This window comes from Triturus cristatus, chromosome 10 (assembly GCF_964204655.1).
Source record: "Triturus cristatus chromosome 10, aTriCri1.1, whole genome shotgun sequence".
Taxonomy (NCBI): Eukaryota; Metazoa; Chordata; class Amphibia; order Caudata; family Salamandridae; genus Triturus; species Triturus cristatus.
In genome coordinates, this window is record NC_140593.1 from 662112042 (window position 1) to 662131469 (window position 19428).

The 19428-nt window shown below is 43.3% G+C and overlaps 1 protein-coding gene across 2 annotated transcripts in view; it reads left to right on the forward strand.

Annotated features, from left to right (window-relative positions):
• The window catches only part of CFAP70 (cilia and flagella associated protein 70), a 960887-nt gene that overhangs the window by 546516 nt on the left and 394943 nt on the right, over window positions 1-19428 (forward strand). The window lies entirely within an intron of this gene.

Consider the following 19428-nt stretch of genomic DNA (forward strand, 5'->3'; position numbering starts at 1 on the left):
GTTTAGGAAAGGGCATGGAACAGAGACTGCCTTGATAAAGGCCTCTGACGAGATCAGGGTGATCATGGACCAGGGAGGGGCGGCTGTTCTTATCCTTCTGGATCTGTCAGCAGCTTTCGACACGGTCGACCATGCCACCTTGGTCGACCGTGTCACTGCTTTGGGGATTAACGGTTGCGCCAGGGACCTTATCTCATCGTTCCTGGCAAACCGTACCCAGACAGTAAAGTTGGGAGATTTCTATTCCCCTATCTCTGCACTCCCTTGTGGAGTCCCACAAGGCTCCTCGCTAAGTCCCATGCTTTTTAATATCTATGTAGCGGACTTGGCGAGGATAATAAAGGCCTATGGGATACAGCTTACATCGTATGCAGACGATACCCAGCTGGTGCTGGGCATCCATAAGGATGGTCTCACGGTAGCAGCCAACTTTCAGAAAGCTATGCTTGAGGTTAGTAGCTGGATGGCTTTGAACTGCCTTCGCCTCAATTCGGACAAGACCGAGATCATGACCTTTGGAAGACTCTCCCCTGAATGGTCCTTTGGTTGGTGGCCAGAAAAGCTTGGCCCTCCACCTGTCCCAGTAGAAAAAAACAGAAACCTGGGAGTGATCTTTGATAATAAGTTGGTTTTCGACCTCCACACCAACAAGGTTGTGTCGTCGTCTTTTTTCATCTTGAAAAAAATCAAGAAGCTGCTGCCTTATCTCCCGCCGTCAGCTGGGAAGACCCTGGTCTCTACCCTAGTCTTCTCCAGGATAGATTATGGGAATGCACTTCTCCTTCACACCCAGAAGCGTGTCACAACGAAGCTGCAATCTATTCAGAATGCGGCTGCTAGGATTCTTCTCAACATCCCTCGTCGCAAATCTACCACTCCTGGTATTCGTCAGCTTCATTGGCTGAGAGTGGAGAGCCGCGTCAAGTTTAAGGCCCTCTGTATTGCTTATAAGGCTGTACATGGCATTGGACCTATGTTCCTGGTTGAAGCTTTCCAGCTGTACACTCCTAGGAGGCAATTAAGATCGGCCAATAACAGTCTCCTCCCGGTGCCACGCACAAGATCGGTCACCTGGGGAGACAGGCGCTTTCTTGTGGCCACTCCAAAACTTTGGAACCTCTTGCCACTAGCCATCAAAACTGCCCCGAATCTGATGAGCTTCCGCAGGCTCTTGAAAACATGGCTGTTTAATCAGTAAGAGGATGACTTGATGATAGATTCCAGTTGCTCTACAGCGCCGAGACACCTTCGGGTATTTGTCGCGCTATAAAAGTTGCGTAAATAAAATAATAAAATAAACCAGTGGAAGACTCAGAAGGACTGTTCTACTGCTCTGCTGCAAGAAGGACTGCCCAGCTGCTCTGCTGCCCTGCTGCTCTCCTTGTAGGAAGCACTGGTCTGCTGCCTTAGGAAGAAGGACCGGGCCTCACCTTGAACCCAGGATCACCAGAGTGACTCCAAGGGTTCCAACACCCTTGAATCCTGCACCTGGATTCTGTCTACTGTGTGTCCTAACCCCCAAAGTGATGCCTCCACAGTCCTGGACCTTTGGAAGTGGGGATAAAGGTGCTCTGCCAGCCCAGCTTTGGTCCCCATATGAACCCAAACAGTCCGACGCAGCACGACGCAACTGTTCACAGCTCTCGCAGCTTCTCATCGGAACCAATGCATGGTGATGCAGCTCAAGGCAGTATCTCCTATCGCAGCCCTCGGAACTACCCATGGGAACAGATGTAGCATAATGCAACTCAACGCAGGAACTCAACGCACTGCATCCTGGACAAAAGGTACAGTTTTCAGCTGGCCTAACCTGGCCCCTGTATTTGGTGCGCAATCCATCAGAGTCGTCCTGATCTTGTGACTGCGTCCTGGTACAGCATGACTAGATAACCACAGTTGGCACTATGTACGTCTAGGCACTATTTTTTACCTAAATCTTTAAAATTGCAAGTCTCTGGTTCACTGGGTGGATTTCTTTATTTTTGTGTCAAATGTTTTAAAGTTTACTCTAGTTTTCAAGCATGTGAATCAATGAAAGATACCAATTCTGGAGAATTACAGTTACAGGTTATCAACTTGTTTTCTTTTCCGCTACCTCCAATTGTCCCATGCACTCACCATTTATCTGACCCCTCTGGAGACGGTCCCAGATTTTAAATCCTTCAAGGCAAATTGTTGATGGGAAGAGTTGGACAAACATAAATTAACCCAGATATACAATTCCGTGGTAATTTATGCTCCCAACTCATTCTTTTTGTGTTGTGCTGTCACTTTATTACTGTTTAAGTGTTGCACAGATAATTTGCACATTGCCTCTGAGTTATGCCTGTCTGCTTTGTGTCAAGCTACCAGTGAGTTAAGCACAGGCTAATTTAGTTTCATTTTGAGTTTCTCCCTGAAAGATATTGTGGTTGTTACTTGAGAAGGGCTCACACTCCACCCCAACTAATAACTACATTTCGCTCAACAGATTCTTTCAGTTTTCTGTAATTTATTAGTTTAGTATATCTGCGGTTACTTTGACAAGGCGGGGAAGTGAGATTCAGGATTCTTGGTGTTAACCTCCAGATATTGTTTTCATTTCGGAAACGTGGTAGTATTCTCATTTCTGACTGACCAGGTATGTTGTACTACACAGGAAGCGTGTGACTTCTTTCCCCATGTCCACGCTATGAGAGGCCTCAGTTAGTGGCAGGTGGTTGAAAATCGTCAGTTTTTGGCCTGTCGCCTCAGTAGCGAAGGCTGCCTCCTGCCCTCACCTTGTGTATCTTGATTGTCTGTCATGATTGGGGCCCATCAATTCTTCCAGTTTTTAAGGGGGGAGGTAAATGTGTGTCCGTCTGTCTGGCCCTTAGATGCCAGGTTAGAAGTTATACATATTTAGGCAGATTTGCAGTTTGGCCCCCTGCATGTCCGTGTCATACTCATTTATCTCACCCCTGCCTGCACAGGACACTGCTTTTAGATTATTTTGTATCTGATTTAGATTACTAGAACTTTCAGTGGAGCATGGAAGAATACTTTGGGGCCTATAAATATACTGCATTTTGTAGTAGATTTAGTCGTACTACAATAGCACCCCTAAAGTATTACAAAGTATTATTTAAAAACCTTCTGGTGTAAATCTCCACCTCAAACTCTCATATCTTTTTGATGGAAAGATCCTTACCCATGTAAGTTTAATACTCAGGGGCCGATTCCGATCTCGCTCGGAAAGCCCTACGGCCGACTAGCGCCCGTCGAGCTTTCCGAGCGACTCGGTCTCCTGGGCTCCAAGCGACAGAGTACAATGCGCTGTAGTGCTGACGGACTCAGGTCTCTCGGAGCCCCATGAAGTCTATGGGAGCCTGGTGTACGTTGCGTACATAGACTCCCAAAAACAATAACAGCATGTCTCGGACAAGGGTGCCCCCTGTCGCGGGGACACCTCGGTCCCGCCCGCACAGCGTATGCATGTTGTTTTAGTCGTTGAGGACCGAGTAAAGGAGGGCCCGCTACGGACCCCCAAAGTGCGCTTCCCAGGGCTTTTTCGAGTCGGAGGCTGCTTGGCACGCGCATCGTACTTGGTCGTCCGGAAACCCACCCCGTTGCGCTGTTCGTGTCAGCCATGGCAGAGTCGTCCGAAGGGGATTGCTGACGCGTACGAGTTGGTTGGAGCGCGAGGCGTTTATTGCATTGTACTTGCTAGCTCGTACAGCTGTACGAGTCAAATGGAAACCATGCGTACGACTCGGACACGCTATTGACGGATGCCATCAGGAGCGCTTCCGAGCGATATCGGAATACAGCCCTTAGTAGCAAATGTGGGATGAGCCAGGGGAGTGGTAGAGAAATAGGGTGTTCTTACTACAAAATAGGTGGGGTTTAGGGAGAAGTAAGGAGGGATTTATGAAAGGTTGGGGGGAGGTAGGCAGAAAGATGCATTCATCCACAAAAGAGAAAGCTCATACCTAGTCACAAACTGCACTTATAAAGTTACTACGGCCAAAAAGGACACAAAACATTAGTAAAGTTACTCCAGCTACATGCTCACCCTCCCACTGAAAATAATGGAGACAGGGACTTCAGATAAAACTTCATAGTAAATAATGTTAAATTAAATTATTTAAAATAGTCACAAATATAAATACATTGAATGTTAAAAAAGTATCTGAAAATACCACCTACATTTTTGTTTATTTAAAATTATTTTATAGCCGTTTTTAATTTAAAAATGAATTACTATTTTAATAAACTATAAACAAATTACTTTTAATTATTTCTAGACATTCTAGGAATCAATTTTGTTAATTATTGCTACAGAAAGGTGGCAATTACTTTTTAATTTGAACTACAGAAAAATATTTGTAGTTCAATATATTCAAAATATTTACACTTTAAAAATTAAATGAAGTGGTTAATGCTGTAACTTTTTAGTTTCTTCTACATTTAAAAAAACTGTCAAAAATAATTTACATTAATATCTAACATAAAAATATTTTAACAGGTATTTTGTCAAGTATATTTTGACCTTCGTATAGTAAATTATAGGGAGAGATTTAAACGTATATTTAAGTTGAAAAAAATCTGAAAACATATTTTGTGTTAAATAGTAATGCAAATACATTTTATATATTTATTTTAAATGTAGAACAAATAAATAAAATGCTGCGGCACCATTACCTTAATTTTGAATGGAATTTTTAATAATTAAACTATGCTAAATTTAAGTAACCTTCTATTTTAATGACTCAGCATAAAAGAATTCAACCTTAAGTAAAATAAATATTTTTACGATGGATAGTATTAAATACAATTAATTTAATTACATTTTGTAAAAATTAATGTTAGATGATTTTTTTATTCATAAACGATTATTTCAAAATGTTAAAATTTTAAATGTATAATTTTTATATTTTTAACAAAAAATAATTACAGTTATTTATGTTTATTCATTTAAAATAATTTAATTTAACATAATTTCCTATTGGGTTTCATTTTAGGTACCTACTTCCATTATTTTCTAAGCGAGGCTGTTGCAGTATCAGTGGTTAGCCATGTGTGGTGCTGGATTTACTACTGCTTCTTATTTTTTGCAGTAGTAGCTTTAGACTCATTCATTTGGTTCCCCTCCCTGTTACAAGCGGCGTAGACATGTAAGTCTACACTTTTGAGTAAATTTATATTTGGAATTTGTGAATAGTCGTATGTACTAAAGTCACAGTATTTATCCATGTTTATTTTGTATTTTGCTTATATATGAAGTTGTAAAACTGTACATTTCCATATTTATTTAACTGATAGACGCGCGCTCATACTTTGGTGTCTGTTATGTTTTTGCTATTTAAGCTGCCAAATATTACATAACAATACATCCACTGGTAAATCACTTTAATGGAGGATCAGAGCTGTTCTTATGTACTAAAGTCGCTCAAAACTGTAAGAGTACATTCACTAGTAGCAAATCTACATTTGTAGGTCCCTTAGTGTCAGCCTTATTGGATTAGGCCAGTTGAACTTCTTAGTCTATGGCCAGCAAGAAGAAAACCTTAATAAAGACAGTGGCAAAAAAGTAATGATCACTCTTCTCACCGTAATGAAGGAATATGCTGCTTGTCTGTACCCCTCATTCTTTCTGACAAGAGAGCTTAAACCCTAGCAGCAGCCGCTAGTTGAAGTTCTACCTGAAAGAAATGCATATGCTTTATGAGATTCCTGCCATCACCATGATATTTGAGACAATGTGAACATAACTGGACATTCGTCACCATAAGACTGTGCTACATCTGAAAGAATATGCATTTGGATATGATGGGATCCCTCCGGAATTTCAACTATATATTAAGAGACTGATTTATATATTGGCGGAATAGATACTCCATTGCAACAGTGGCAGAGTATCTTTACCCCCAAGACAATGGTCTGCCTTCAAATTCATATGGAGGTGGAACTTAGGTTTAATCACGATAGAGATTACTCAATCTCCTCCAAAGTAAGGGCGGTCTGAGACAGACCTCTAATTCGGGACACGTAATTTAGATAGGCAGAATTAGAGGTCTGTTTTCACAGTCCTTCACCACCAGGAAAAACCCTGGCAGTAGGGGACATTGAAAAGTGCTAAATACTCTCCTCACCTTGGGCGAGGTCTCTAATGGCGAGAGAAGCATTTTTTTTTTTCAATAACAAAATCCCGCTTTAGGATATTATTTTTGAAAATAAAAATGAAAACAGTTTGGTGCAGGGCACCTTCAAATGGACAGAGTCCTACACCAAACTGTAAACAGCATTTACAGGAACTGCTTTGAGGGCGGTTCCTGCCAATGCTTTAGAAATGACTGCCAGCTTGGTGGTCCTTTCTAAATATGGCGGGTGGTACCTCCATCAGTGTGACTGAGTAATTAACTCTGTCACCCTGACGGATCAACGGGCTGCCCACCATCATATAAATTAGACCGTAAGATTATATTGACTAGTTGACCTGATAGGATTCGAGGATTTGTGAATCAAATAACAGTTTGACCTTTAACTTCAAGTGGAAGCTCTGTGTGCAAGCCAGAAGAAGGATCTGGCCAGATGCATAAGCCTTGTACTCTGTGTAAGAGTCAGGACAGGACTTGAGGGCTGACGATAAAGCCTTTTTGTTTCTGTGCCTCAAAGGAGAAGGAGACTGACTGCCCTGCATTTTTAACACCCGCCTTATTTAGTGCAAGAACAAAAGACGCATCTGCTTCAAAAGCAGTTAGGAGGACTGTGCCAGAGTGGAGTTTTATTACCAATCGGCAACTGTATGCAGGGATTATCACCATCAGAGAGAGGAGTTCTCTCACAACTCTCTATCTGTCAGGATTTTACCATCCAGCGACTAGCTGGCACTCATGATGACCCTCTGAGGTCCCACCTTTATTCCTGAATTGGATTATGCACACATCCACTCATTGCATTCCCTGACCCACTACATAATTGTAGGAAAGTGCTTCTTTTAGACATGGTTAGCCCCGACTTTTTGCCTGGAACATGTGATTTTGACTGGAATTGCACAGGATCCCTGCCAACCAGGCCCGTGCCAGAAGCTCTTTCCCTAAACTGTACATTTTGTTTCACAATTGGCACATCTTCAGTACCCCTTGTAAGTACCTAGTAAATGGCACCTCTGGTACCTAGGGCATTGGCACTGAGGAACGACCCCAAGGGTTGGAGCATGAATTGTGCCACCCTAGGGTCCCCTCGCCAAGACCATGCACACTGCCATTGTAAACTGCCTGTCTTGGTGCAGACAAAATGGAAGAGTCGACATGGCACACATCCCTGTGTGATAATAATTATTGTGTGTAGCGCACACCCCTATTTGAAATGACTTTATGTGTTAATTTGAAGATAACTTATACTCCTAGTTTGTCAGTGATGATATGTGCTTAGTGTGCTGGTCAGGGATGAGGGTGCCTACTTCATGTGAACTATAGTAATTAAAGCAAGTGTGAGCAATTACTTGTGACCTGGCCGCACATCTCAAAGTTCTTTCAACAAAATTAACAAATTTAAACTACAATGTAGATTCAATAAGAGCATATTTAAAACAATTACATTGTACTTTTTATTGTGCATCACTGCCTACTTGTTTTGTAACCATTTCTCATGGAACACTATTCAATAAATAATACAATAATAAGGATAACTACACAGTGATTTTTCTGAAAGTAACATTTCTACATTTTTGTTTAACAAAATTCGCTTTTCTTCGTGTACGTTCTTGTGAATACCCAAAGCATTTCGGGATGGAGATCCCTTCTTCAGGGACATCTGTAAACATAAATAATGGAAATACTCTCAGAATTGTAATTTTGTATACATGAAAGAGGTACTACATGTTGAGTGACTCTGTGTGAATTGGGGAATTTAGGTAAACTGAGATGAGGTGCTCATTAGGCGCTCATTAAAACGTGTACAGTTGTTAATTTGTGCGCATAGAAGCAATGCCTCCACCAACCCGACTAGGGGGTCCATTACGATGGCGGGCGGACTTTCCGTAACGGTAAACAGGACCGCCCGCCAGAGGTGCGGCGGTCCCACTGTGCCCATTAGGATGCGACTGCCACCCTGGCGGTCGCATCCTGCATATTTAACATTGTGGCAGGCAGTGCTTTGTGCAGCACCCGCCACATTGTCACATTTGAATGTTATGCATTGGCCTGCACAACGTGACAGGCACCGCGAGGTGCCTGCCACCTTGTGCATGCCAATGAAGGGGGGGTACCATAGGTACTTCCCAAGTGCAGCCCCCTGCTCCCCCAGACCCCCAGGGGGCCGTAACGGGCCCCAACAGTGAATTCCCCCATGCCTTTCCATGGCGGAGTCTCCGCCATGGAAAGGCATCCAACCGCAGCCATAGTAATATGGATGGCGGTGCCTGCAAGGCACCACCACCATATTGAGTCCCTTTTCTGCCCGGCCCGGAATCTGACCGGAAGAAGAGCGGCGGATGGTCTTTCCATCCGCCGCGGTGGCCTCCCCCATACTAATATGGTGGGAGGGATGAACCAGGGACATTTGGATGGCAGATCGCCACCGCCGGCCCGGCTGTGGCGATCTGCCCGATATACTAATGACCCCCTAGCTGTTCAAAAGACACTGCAGCGCTGAACCTGTGACACTAAAACAATGATGGCAAAAATGTGAGACTAAAAACGAAAATCAAAAAGACCCCGACATGCAAATAAACTATGATGTTTAAGCGATGACCACTTACACGAAGTAAACTGTGTAATAACAACTGTTGAAAAAGGACTTCACACGTGACCTGCAGAGGGATATATTAAATGTGGTTGAATCATAGATGAACCCTGAAAAAACAGTTAACAATGCGTTTGGAATTCTCCACTGAAGAAAACTGTTATTTGCCAGAACGGTTCAACCCGCATGAGGTACTGTTCGCCGTATCAGCGAAAATGAGAATTTATGCAACTCGTGTATGCCCATTATATGCCATCCTGCTAATGTAGCCAACATTCCTGAAGAGTAGTAGTGTGCACCTGTACGGTAAGCATCTTAAGTTGAAGTAATTACGTTACTCAGCCGAAACCCCGTGGTGTACTGTTAAACGGCGGTTAGAAATAAAAAAATCTTTGGAAGTTCTTGCAACCATCGAAGAAAATCAGTAGTATCTTGTATGTAAGAACTTCATGATCGGACGAAAGGTTGTAGGAAGACATCCAAATATTGTACCAGTGGTTCAAATAAGAAGCTGCAACCAGACACAGTTGGTCTGAATGGAGGATCAGAGCTGTTCTTATGAATTTTTGGCAACATGTATAGCTGCGGTCTTCGTGGACAAGACGTAGTTAAGAAAGATTTAGTGGACTCTCCAAAGCCTTATCCAAAATCTTGCTAAGGATTTCAGTAAGTTCTATAGTGGGATCTTTCAAAAGCATCTATGTGGATTAATCTCTCACATATTCATTGACTTTTCCTTTATATAATTCTGATCCAATATGACTAGGGCTCCCGGTTTTATGTTTTTTTTATTTTTTTTATTTCAGTCTGTATTTATCCATATTTATTTTTTGGCCATTTTATCTGTATTTATCCATGTTTATTTTGTATTTTGCTTATATATGAAGTTGTAAAACTGTACATTTCCATATTTATTTAACTGATAGACGCGCGCTCATACTTTGGTGTCTGTTATGTTTTCGCTATTTAAGCTGCCAAATATTACATAACAATACATCCACTGGTAAATACTAGCATTATACGACAAATGTATATTGGCACATGCCGTTATTTAAAGAAATTTCATCCTGTTTTATAATTTCCCTTGCTGTCCATCTGCTCAGCTGTTGGGCTGTAATTCATGAAAGACAACACGGAGAATCACTTTAAAGCAGCACAATTTTATGTATTCATCCACTTTTAAAAATAAATGCAGACAGAAAACACATTGTTTTCTGTCTGTATTTATCTGTAAAAATCATCCATAAAAACGGAACACAGGGAGCCTTAATTATGACCAGTGCACCTCCCTTATCCGCTGGTTGAAATATAATATCATTGTTGTTTGCCAAAGTCCTCAAAATATTCACCTCTGCTCGTGATAAGTTGGAGGGTTTCTTGAACTTTGAATTTCAAAGCCCCCAAATCTTTTTTAACCAATAGTTCAAATGTATCCAGCATCATATGCGAAACCAGCGCTTGAAAAGAGCGTTTAGGTTTGAATTCCAAAAATTCAGGTTCATCCATATTTTCTTTCGGTGGTACTATGGAGGTCATTACGATGATGGACGGACTTCAGTCCATCCGCCATCGTATTGTATTTGGGATGGCCCGCCTACAAGGCAGCGGTCTCACAGGGCAAATTACGATGCAACCGCCACTGTGGCAGTCGCATTGCCCATGTTTTGTATTTTGGCAGGTGCTGTGCTATTCTGTACCCAACGCAAGACAAAGCAGACACCCCACACATATCTCTGCACCATGTGGTAGTCACCATGTAGTGCCTACCACATGGTGTAGGGATATGTTGGTGGCACCATAGGTGCCCCCAGTGCCTATTTCCCTGGCCCAGGGAGTTAGGGGGGCCTGCAAAGGCCCCCCCAAGTCTGTTTCCGCCTGCTGTTTTGCTGCGGTTTGACCACCACCGAACAACTGGCAGAAAGGGTTATTGTAATCTGTACAGCGGTGCCTCACAGGCACCCCCGCCGTTCTGGGGATGGAGAGCGGTCCGCCAGGCAATCAGAATCATTTTGACTGTCGGACCTGTAGCGGTCAGTCATTCCAACTGCCACACATCCGCCGGCCATTGTAATATGGTGGGCGGTAAACTTAAGTTACGATGGCGGGGAAACCATCAATGACAGTCTGTCGGTGGCGGTCTCACCACCATCGTGATCCGGTCCTAAGTTCTCAAAGAAATGTATTAATCTGAGAATTCTCATTATCCTAAAAAAGGCTATTTCACATTCTAATGCTTTGGTGTTGTATGAAGGAACAAAAGAAGTACCCTTGTTTAATACAGTTAACTGTTTGAATGTTAAAACTGTAGACAATATGTTTATCACTAGACTTCGTTTTGACTCCTCACATTTTTTTTTGCTCTTTTTCCTCTGTGGGTTTTGACATGGAGGGTTGTGGTTTGAAAATTGTTTGATCGGGAGGTTGCCCAGGTTCCAGGCTTATGGACAAAAAAGACACCGAGGTTGTGGCTTGGGTTGAATCTGTAGCTCCGTTGGAGGTAATAGGTCTGTCTTGTTTTTGGGATACAGCAGTACTAGGCACTCGTGATGCATCTATCTCCTCAGCCAAAGTGTAGGTTTCATTCAATTTATAATTGATTGTGTCCCGTTTAAACTTCCGTAATTTGCTTTCTTGAAGCTTCTACCTGTAAATATCCAGTTTGATTTTCCGGGTGTCTTGTTCCATTCTTGCTTGTAAATCCCCTTTGATATTACGAATTTCTTCTTCTAGTACATTGATCGTGCATGAAAGTTCTTCAATCAATACCAGAATTGGATCTTGTGAATATTTGTTTAGTATTGCATAGACATTTTTCCTCAAAAGCATTGTTGTGTTGGAATCTTAACAACATAGGTTTGATCGCCAGCCTCAAACCCTGTGGTTTTCTGTTCACTTTATGATATTGTATAAGGGTTGATCCGTGAAGCCGTAGGCTCAGTTCTCATCATATAAGGTATTCTAGCTGTTTAAATTGCTGTGGGATTGACCTTCTTAGTACATTGAATGATTTTGTTTCTTGAATTAATGAGTATCTCTCCAACGCTTGTTCGGGCGTGTATGCACTGGTTTTTGCCTGGTTCTCAGTAATGTTAGAATTTGCTTCAAAACACATTTTGCAGATTAGGTGCAACAATACAATATTAGTCAGAACTAGTTAAACTCTTGAGTGTGTGTATTGTGTACACCTATATATCCAAACTGTACTGCTTATAATCAAAATCAATACATAATTCGTGCTACACTGAATTGTGTGCTGCCGAACGTATGTCAACTAAATATCAAATATAATACTAAGTACATCTGGTAACTTGGACTCAGTGGCGCAGCGTGTGTGAATTTACCTTACAATATAAAACACATCTGCTTATTATACTTTCTTAGTACATAATCTTTATTCTGACAATAAAGTTGTTTAACCTTTTTCTAATACAAAGACCAATCCTGACCTAATGGACCTTAACCCATTAGACTCAATAAACAATATACAGTAATAAATCCACTGTTGGTTCCAATCAGAAAGGTAATGCCCAATGCATTTCTGGACATGCTAGAATCCTGAAGGTCTGAACGCTTCATTCATAGTCTTATTTTAATTTCCTATACAGAAGACGCTGTGGATGCATGTTGGTTTTTAAGCCGGAAGTATCTCCACACAGTTAGCACTGCAGAGACTACGGCAGAAGGTGTTCTGCAGTCTGAATGATTCATTCTTAGCCCTGTTTCTATTTCCCATAGGAAAGACACCAGGGAAGCGTGTTGGTTAAAGCCAGGCAGCATCTCTGCATAGTAAGCATTACAGACATCACAGCAGGAAGTGTTCTGCAATCTAAGTTTGTCACTGACATAAGGTAATAATCCTTAGGGGCCGATTATGATCTTGTTAGGAAACTGTCCCGAACTAATCGGATCCGGACTCGTTTCTTACCGAATCGTGTCCTGCTAGTCCGGAAGATCGATTACGATGCTTCCCAACATCGTTCGGTCAGACTCACAGTGACTTTAATGGCAGCCTGTGTTCTGACCGAGAACATAGGCTCCCATTGGAAAAAGGGGTGGTTGGGGAAAACCTTGCACCCTGTGGCGGGCACCCCATGGTACCTGCCACATTGAGCATGGTTTGTAAGAGAGGTCCCTTGGGTAACCCACAGGCCACATTCGGTCATCTCGGTGTGAAGGGGGCCCGCAACAGACCCCCCAAAGACCGATTCCGAAAGCCGTTTCATCTCGGGCAAACCGAGTCAGAACGGCTGTCCAAGTCGGTCATCGTCATCAATCATCCGGTAACCGTGCCCATAGAGCTGAACGATTCGGCTCCGAAAGACTCGGACTGACTGAATGCCTTTTGGAATAGATTCGGACTGCTCGAACGGTTTCCGGACATCGTAATCGGTCGGTTGGAAAACTGTCCGAATTGATAGGAAACAAGGGTTCTGAATCGGATTTGGCAATACCGAATCCCATCCGGAGCCCTTCCTAACGACATCATAATCAGCCCCTTAGTGTCTAGGGTTACCCTAGTCACATTCAATATTTAGCATTTTAGTCTTAGTCACTGATGGGTTGTATGTATTTTTTACATCCAGAGATTTTTCCACCATTTGTATGAAGGCTGCTGTGTTTTCTTGATTTATTGCTGTCTATCGTCTCCTGGGGTCCTGCATATTTCTTGACCTTTCCGTGAGGTATGCACATTTTTTTGACTACACCCATTTTGCAGCCATAGACTATTGTGATTTTCTGTAGCACATCCTGTTTTCGTGTTACAGCGTACAGTTTCCATTCAACCTAGAAGTTCGCTATCACAGTCAGTACCAGTGAGTTAACATCTTATTTTTTGGTCGTAGAGTGCACACTTGGTGTAGGAAAGTACCAATTTTTGCATGGTTCTCCCCCCACCTTTTGCCTGACTTTTGATGCACTCTGACTTGATGTGCCCTGCGTCCCTGCCAATCAGGTTCCCAGGGTCTTTTCAAAACTGCACCTTAGTTTCCACAATTCGCACATCTCTGGCCACAGGTAAGCCCCTTGTAAAAAGGTACCATGGGTACCAAGGGCATTATGACCAGGGAAGGCCTCTAAGGGCTGCAGCACCTATTGTGTCACCCTTAGGTCCCTGCACCTTAACACCAACATACTGCCATTACTGGCTGCGTGTTTTGGTGCAGAGAAAAGTGAAGAGTAGACATGGCACACATCCCTGTGTGCCATGCCTGCAACCCCCTGCCTGTTGCCTAGGTAAGTAACCCCTCTAGCAGGGTGCACCAGTCCACAGGTGAGGGTACAGTTGTATGATCACTGTACCCCTACAGTGTCTAAGTCAATTCTTAGACATTGTAAGTGCAGTAAAGCCATAAAGAGTATATGGTCTGGAAGTTGGTCAATACAAATTCCACAGCTTAATAAGGGCATTACTGAAACCTGAGAAGTTTGGTAGCAACCCACACTGATGCCAGTATGGGTTTTGATGTAAAATGCAATCAGAGGGCATCTTAGAGATGCTCCCTGAAAAACTACTAGCCCTGGTATGTCTCCTGAATGGCTACCCACTATTAGCCACCACCAGACAGGTTTCTGGAACCCTGGGTAGAGGGCCTCCACTCTCTGGGTCAGAAAACAAAGCCCATCCACGGCAGAGATGTCATGCCTCCTCCCCCAGGATGGGCTGGGTCCATGAAGTGGAAGCTTTAAAAGCCTTTGTGAACTGACCATGCCTTTTGCTGCCCCCTGCAACTGGATCCCACACGTTCTGCCCCCCCCCCCACTTTGGGTGGGAGAATCCGCGGGAAAACTAAGTAAGGATGAGAGTATGTCCACCTTTGCAAACCCCACCCCTCAGGTGGGGGAGGCAAGGTGAAGTACACATCTCTGTCCCCTCCATCTTGAAGATGAGGGGACACAGCCAATTAGAGAGAGGCTCATACTCCCCCACACACTGGAGGGTGGCATAATAGGGCGTGTACTCACCCTAACGAAGTGACCTATTGGTTCCCACCTGCACACCCTTGTAAACACTCCTAAATTTAGTATTTAGGCATGACCCTGAACCTTGCCTCCTCAGATTTGAGGAAGAATGAAGAAAGACTGAAGAGCCGTGCAGACCCAGGAAGAATAGGACACCAACTGTTTGGCCCCATCCCTATCGGCCTGTCCAGACTCCAACCTGCTCACAGGGAAACCCCAACATGTTAAGCAGCCATCCAGAACTCAGAGGACCTGCCCAGCCTTCATCTAAAGGACTCTGTCACCCGGGAGTACCGGATTTGCTCAACCAAACACTCCAACACAGAACCCAGATCCAGGTTGCTCCACGGTTCTGCACCACTCTGCACCCGATGCCCACAGCCCGAGTTTGAGTGTCCAAACACCACAAGGAGGTCTCCCCAACGTTCCTGGCCTGGGATCTGGTGATCTCTGACGTACCTCGAGCTTCAGACCTACGCCTGCAGTCTCAACCTGACGGGTCACCCCGACCACCAACATAGCTGGTAAGAAAATCCGACGCCTAAAGGCACCCCTTTGCTCGACACCCCACAGCCTTGGGTGGCCCAACCGATGGAGTCCAGGCATCCCCCCAGAACCCAACTTACCTCTCCTGCCAGTGGTTACCTTCAGGAAACCTCTTTGACCGAGCCTGCAGCAGTTTCTTAGAACCAGAAATCTCCATTGCAAATTGCAGGGCTCCCGACATCTCCTTGGCACACTGCATCCAGCGTCCTCTGTGCCGCTGGTGGTGCAGCTCCGGTGCTGATTGTTGGCCCCTGCAGTGCTGATCCTAACCCCAGGAGCTTTGCTCCCACATCGGAGTGGCCTGCTCATGAGCAGCCTCCAACTGACAGCCCCCTATCCCCATTGGCTAACATTGGGCCCCTGCACTCTGCATCCGCCCACCCTAGTGCCGCTGGTGGTGCCATTTGAGTGCCTCACTGAACCATAGGAAACCTTGGTGCTAACCCCCAAAAGCTATCCTTGTAGGTTGTTAACTTACCTACACACTGTTAGCACTGTTTTCCTCCATAGGAACCAGTGTCATGATTTTTGACCAAAAATGTTCTAAGTATCAACATGTTTTGTTTGAAGCAAAAGTAACTATTCTTAAAACTTAAACGTGTCTAATTACCTTGCCATTTTAGGATCCACTGTGTGATATCTATGCATATTACCCCAAGTAGCCAATGTAACTAAAAAGTAACCAAAAGTAATTTCAATTTATTTTACACTGTTTTAAGAGCAAATACAAACCTGTAGTGATTCCAATTTCAACCACAATTGCATCTCTGTGTAAAGCCTGGCATTTGAAAGTGTATTTTACCTACCTGGTCTAGGTTTTGCTTGGTTCTAGAAGTAAAACATAAGTATACCTTTTTTATACTTACCTAATTATTCTGGATCCTGTCTCTGAGTGTGTGCCATCAGTCATGATTGAGTGAATACAATAAATGCTTGACACACCCTCCTGATAAGCCCAGCTTGCTCGACCACACTACCACAAATAGAGCTGTTAGTGTATGTCTAATTTATCCTCTATTATACCTCTGGGGATCCACTAGACTCTGTGCACACTATTCCTTACCTTGGTATAGTATATACAGAGCTAGCTTCCTACACTTGGACGTTGAAAGAGTGGCATCATTGCATGGCGATTTATCACTGGTTTAGGGATTGTATTTCATGCAATTGGCATATGGCAGTGGTATTTGTTTCAACATTGTTTATTGTTTTCCATTTCCATTACATTTACGATTGGAACCAACAGTGGATTTATTACTGTATATTGTTGATTGAATTTTTAATTTTTAAGGTCCATTAGGTCAGGATTGGTCTTTGTATTAGAAATAGGTTCAACCTCTTTATTGTCAGGATAATGATTATTCACTAGGAATCTATAATAACCAGATGTGTTTTATATTATGAGATAAATTCACACACGCTGCGCACACTGAGTCCAACTTACCAGTGGTACTTGGCCTTCTATTTGATATTTAGTTGACTTATGTCTGGCAGCACACGATTCAGTATGGCACGCATTATGTATTGATTTTGATTATAAACAGTTTAGTTTGCATACATAGGTGTACACAATACACATGAGAGTTACACATACCTGTGTGCCAATCCCACAGACACTGCATGGGGTAATAGGTAAGACACCCCTATAGCAGGCCTTACAGTCTTAAAGCAGGGCGCCCTATACTCTGTCATGTTCCTGCTGCTGTCATTCCAGGCTGGTTCTGATTCCCTATTTCTCTGAACCCATTTTCCTTTCTTTAGACTATTTTCCAGTATCTGTCTCTTGTTTTCCTGCATCTCAGTTCCTGTGTTAGCCATTGTTCATAGTCTGCCAGCTTCTTCATTTGCCCTGATAAATGCAGACTTCTTGCCTTGTGTTCTGTATTCCTGTTTGTCTGCATAATTCTGTCTTGCCTTGTTAAATGTAGATCTTCTGTAATCTTTTTATCAATTTTCAGCAGCCCTGCCAAGTGCCACGCATTTCACGTTAGAATAACACATTTCTGGTAACTTTCCCACATCACAGCAATGACTGAGATTGTAACGTAAGGAACCGTGTCCAGAAGTGCAATATAATTGTGTAGTTCCAGTTTCTCCCTTGGCTGGGATGGACGCATGAGCTCTGAGTACTGTTTTTCAAAGGCCACAAGATGGTGATAGTGAACAGCAGGAGGTATAGGCTTCTCAATATATTATGTGGAAATATCCAGCTATCACAGAAACTCATATCCAAGCCAAAAGAAGTTCAAAGATTTGAAGACTGAAACACAAAACCACACACCCGCCTAATTAATGTAATAAGCACCCCCTGCTCAAACCATATTATCAAACAGATGTGGATGTCCACCCTCAAAACGAAGCTTCTAAATACATGCCAACAACTGGGTCATTTTGTAATGCAGTATTAGAGGGGTTTAATTGGAGAAATGCACAAGGAGAAGAAAGAGGATGATGATGAGATGTGGCCTAGCGACTAGATCTGTCTATTTTACCGACTACCATCTCCAATATCCTTCTAATAATTTAATGTACTTTTGCGTCACTACCCCCTTCTTCAATATCCTAATAATTTAATTTACTTTTAAGAGTGAGTAACGTGTCATGATCATGTTGAGTCTTAAAGTGATGCTACAGCTGCTTCTGGGGCTTCAGAGCTTAGCTATCAGGCAGTTGAGATCATGATCCATGCTAGGTCCCCTCACACACCCTGTAGTAAGCCGTGGGTCCCACGTAGTAGAGAGGCTAGACAGACTCTGTCTATTAATCATGCTCTGATCATGCCATTAATTTGATTGCATGCCAGCCAGGGAGGAGCCAGGAGGTCCAAACTAGATCGGCGCAGGTTGGCTATGGCAGGGAATCTCGGTTTGATTTATTGTTTCTCTGCTGTGTCGCCCCGCAAGAGGTGTCCGACCTACGCTGTGGGCTGTGCCACGCTGCTTCTAAGTGTGGGTGACATTATGCTGCTTGTGAGAAAGTGTCACTCCTAGTTGTTGAATGTCACTCATAATTACACTGAAATTATTAAAATTTTCTGAGTATTCCAGTCCTGTTCCTCACCCTAATTCTAGTCCTGCTTTTCCCCGAGCCCAGTTTCTGTTTTTTGCTCTTTGTTCTCTCTGGTCTTTTCTTGTGTGTTATATCACAATCTTATATTGATTATAATTGTTTTACAGGGGTTCCAGTGTCTTTCTGAGGCCTTGTGCCTCTTATACAGAGATCCACTCAGCACTCTTTTTCCATAAGAGATGCTGGGTGTCTCCCAAAATTCGGTGAGGTTAATCTGTTCCTTGCTTTCTTGTGAGATCTTTCTCACCTCCCAGAGAGATTACTTCTGAGGAGCAACAAACTATAATTTATGACAGTTTGTCTACTGTTTCCCTGCTTTACCTTCCTGTTGTTTTTACTTGTGTTGTCTTCATAGGTTTCCCTGCAGACTCCTAGTTTTCCAGTTCCCTATTCACTGCTTGTTCCAACCTGTTTCCCTTTTACCCTTCAGATACTCTCTTGTTTATTGTTCAGCCCTTCTCAGAAAATCCTTTCCCTTACGAGAACATACAACCTCAGTTATCCAATCTTGCCCCAGTCTCACCCAGCTAGTTCCCTGACAGTATCTCAAGGAGTGAAGGGAACTGACCGTTGTTGTGCCCCATAGCTAAGCTGTTGAGGAGGGGAGCACTCAAAAAGCCTATATGATAAACCTCTCGCAGGTGTGGGTTTTCCACCATCCTGCCAATGTTCCTTTTCTTACCGGAGAGGCAATCTGCAGACCTTCCCACACTCTCAAGTGTTGCAACATATCTCCTATTCCACGGCTTGCTGGGAAAAGACAGTGGAATGCTGTCACCAAGGAGGCTCTTCCATGGTAGTCTGTAACTGCATCATTTTTATTTATGAGTTTGCCTAGGAGTGTGTGCTTTAAGATTCATAAATCCACTCCACAGTGTTATATCAGCATAGATATCTGCTTAAGGGTTTACTCCTCATTTGGCATACCATTCCTAAAGAATATTTTCCTTTGAAATTCTGCTTTTCATTCTTTTACTCAAGTGTTCCATGTGAAATACTGATTTGTTTTGTATGATTCTAAAGGTGGAAACTCTGAGGTGGGGAAGAGACACAATATATGAAACTGTATCTTTTAATCCCTGAGGTTCACAAAGCCTCCCCCTGGAAATCCCCTCCTTCCTTGCACACTGGAAGGTTTGAATATGT